The sequence below is a fragment of the Nicotiana attenuata genome, unplaced genomic scaffold (genome assembly GCF_001879085.1).
Source record: "Nicotiana attenuata strain UT unplaced genomic scaffold, NIATTr2, whole genome shotgun sequence".
In the NCBI taxonomy this organism is placed as follows: domain Eukaryota; kingdom Viridiplantae; phylum Streptophyta; class Magnoliopsida; order Solanales; family Solanaceae; genus Nicotiana; species Nicotiana attenuata.
The window spans coordinates 177,926-181,833 of record NW_017671864.1 but is presented as its reverse complement, the minus strand read 5'-3'; positions in this window follow the sequence as shown (position 1 = coordinate 181,833).

The window sequence follows — 3,908 nt, the reverse complement described above, 5'->3', positions numbered from 1 at the left end:
GGCCCCTAGCACGACCACGTCCTCTGCCCCTAGCGGGAGCTGACTGGGGCTCGGACTGCTGATTGGAGGATGAGGAAGCGCGTGTTCTCGCCATCTGCGAAAGAACAGAGTGGAAATTCAATCAGCATTTAAGAAACCAAATCGCACGACAAGAAAGAACAAATGAGAGATTTTTCCTAACTCAATAGACTTTGGGGAACAAGTACAGACGTCTCCGTACCTACCCCTCAGACTCTACTAAGTTTGTCCGTGAGTTGTGAGACCTATGTAACCTAGTGCTCTGATACCAATTTGTCACGACCCGGATTTCCCACCATCAGAGTCGTGATGGCGCCTACTCGTGGTAGCTAGGCAAGCCAACTTAATTACCTTTCCATCACTAGCAATTATCTTTAACATTTTATAACATCAATATAGAACATAAAGTCTAATAAGAACAATAGCGGAAGTCTGTCTTAAAATGATGAATTTAAAACGCGGAATAGTCAAAAACAACCTCTACCCAAGATTTGGTGTTACATTACTCACGAACCACTAAGAATAAACTAAATACAAAGGTCTGAAAGAAATATAACAGCTGTCTGTCTCGAAACAAGGAGGCAACAGTCTAAAAGAAAACAATGAGAAGAGACGCCGGGCCTGCGGACGCCTGCAAGGCTACCTCAGTCTCGTGAATATGAATCGCCTGCTTCCGAACTACTGCTGCTGCTGCTCCTCAAACCTGGACCTGTGCAAAAATGCACAGAAGTGTAGCATCAGCACAACCGACCCCATGTGCTGGTAAGTGTCTAGCCTAACCCCGGCGAAGTACGTGACGAGGCTAGACGTGGACACCACATAAACCTGTGCAGTTATAAATATATACAGCGAAAATCGAATACCAAGTAATTAACATCATGGGAGGGGAAACATGCTATGGGGAGATACAATAATAACAATAATCCAGAGTAACAACTAAAACAACTTAGGTTCACAGTGAACAAAGAATCAATACTCAAATGTAAACACATAGCCTCAATAATCGTTGCGGCGTGCAACCCGCTCCATAATTACCACTTGTTGCGGCGTGCAACCCGCTCCACAATATCATTGTTGCGGCGTGCAACCCGGCCCATATCATTTATCATGTATCATTGTTGCGGCATGCAACCCGATCCTCATCATCATTTAACCGTCTGACTTCCCAAACAACCGTCACAATTAAGGGCATAAAATAAGCAAATATTTGACAACCATCCCGGCAAGGGAATAATCAACAACGCTTTCTGTTTCTTACTTTTCTTATCTTTTAATTCACTTTACTATTTTGAGCCAACGCTCCAAAGAATCAAGTCATTTCGTATACTTTCAATATTCATATCACAATTCGAGCCAATGCTCCCAGGAATCAAGTGATCATATTATCGTTCACATGTTATTCACACCAAATGGAAATCCTCCAATAAACACGGAGTTCACAACCAAATCATGATAATCACATTATAAAGACTCACGGTCATGCTAGACACCAATGTATAGATACTCGTCACCATGCCTATACATCGTACTCGATCACATAGCAATTAACAACAAGATTCAACTCCTATTCCCTCAAGCTAGGGTTAAACCAAACACTTACCTCGAAGGTTTACGGCCAATTCAATCCTTAAGCAATGCCTTTCCTTTCGAATTTAGCTCCAATTCAATCGTATCTATACACAATTGATTTAATATCATCAATAATACTCAACAATCCAACCCAAATACCTAAATATAATCTTTCCAACATTCTACCCAAAATTTGCAAAACCGACCCCGGGCCCGCTTGGTCAAAACACGAGGTTCGAACCAAAATAAATTCACCCATAACCCCACGAATCCAAAGATATAATTTGTTTTAAGATTCGACCCCAAATTGGGGTTGAATTACCCCAAAATTCTCAAAACCCTAACTCTACCCAAAACCCATGATTCCTACCTTGATTTCATGATTTAGGCTTAGAAACTTGCTAATTAATGAAGGAAAAGTAAAGGAAATAAGTGGGAAATTACTTACTCAAGTGGTCTTGAAGCTTGAGGGCTTTAATGGCTTCCTAAGGCTTGGGAGAGAAGAGGGCTCGTGATAAAAAGTGAAAAATCCCGAGCGTACTGTTTCTGTTCTTTTAAAAAAAAAAATCACTGGGCGAAATTACCCTACGCGTTCGCGACAGTAGGGTCGCGTTCGCGATGAACAGAAGTTGGCAAGCATCGCGTTCGCAGACAAGGGACGCGAACGCGAACGCGAAGAGAAAATATTGGGTGCCTGAAAAATTGGTCTACGCGAACGCGTTTGGTAACACGCGAACGCGATGAAGGGCGGCCTGAAGCTTCGCGAACGCGAGGACTTTATCGCGAACGCGGAGAAGGAACAGGGGAAGGTACGCGAACGCGAGCCTAAGGCTGCGAACGCGAAGAAGGAATTCACTGGGCAAAAATTGCAGAAAAATCTGCTACCATTCTAAGTGCAAAAACACCCAGAACCACCTCCAATTCACTCCCGAGGGCCAAAAACACCCAGAACCACCTCCAATTCACTCCCGAGCCCTCGGGGCTCCTAACCAATCACACACACTAGCTCAATAACATCCTACGCACTTACTCGCGCGATCACATCGCCAAAATAACATCATATACATAGAATCAAGCCTCAAAACTCATGATTTTCTTTGAAATGTTCATAAAGCCTCAAATTTCCATTTCGAGTCCGAAACACGTCAAACGACATCCGATTTCGACCAAACTTTACAGAAAGCGCTTAATACATATTTAAGACTTGTACCGGGCGTTGGAACCGAAATACGAGCCCGATACCATAGTCTTTTAATCAATTTTCATTTTTATTTTCCTTAATAATTTCAGGAAAACAATTTCACGAAAAAATTCATATCTCGGGCTCTAGACCTCGGAATTCGATTCCGGGCACATGCCCGAGTCCCATATTTTTCTACGGACCTTTCGGAACCGTTCAATCTCGGGTCCGGGTCCGTTTACCAAAAATGTTGACCAAAGTCAACTATAATCATATTAATATCAAAATTCTTCAAATTTTTCACAGAATTCACATATTTCGACATAAAAGCTTTCTGGCTACGCGCCCGGACTGCGCACACAAATCGAGGCAAGTGAAACTGAGGTTTTAAAGGCCTCGGAAACACATAATGAATGAGGAAACAGGTGATGACCCTTTGGGTCGTCACATCCTCCACCTCTAAAACAATCGTTCGTCCTCGAACGGACAAAAGAAAGAAGTACCTGAGTCAGGGAATAGATGTGGATAACGGCTCCGCATATCAGATTCGGACTCCCAGGTAGAGGCCTCAGGGGGCTGACCTTTCCACTGAACACGAACAGAAGAAAAACTCTTGGACCTCAGCTGACGAACCTGCCGGTCTAGAATAGCTACCGGCTCCTCCTCGTAAGATAAATCCTTGTCCAACTGGACAGTGCTAAAGTCTAACACATGGGTAGGATCGCCGTGATACCTCTGAAGCATAGATACATGAAAAACTGGATGCACGACTGATAAGCTAGGTGGCAATGCAAGTCTATAAGCCACCTCTCCCACTCGATCAAGAATCTCAAACGGACCAATGTACCTAGGGCTAAGCTTGCCCTTCTTTCCGAATCTCATCACGCCCTTCATAGGCGACACCCGGAGCAATACTCGCTCTCCGATCACGAAAGCTACATCTCGGACCTTACGTCTGCATAAGTCTTCTGCCTAGACTGAGCTGAACGAAGCCTCTCCTGAATAATCTTGACCTTATCTAAGGCCTCCTGAACTAAGTCTGTACCCAATAACCGAGCCTCTCCCGGCTCGAACCATCCGACTGGAGACCGACATCGCCTACCATACAACGCCTCATATGGAGCCATCTGAATGCTGGACT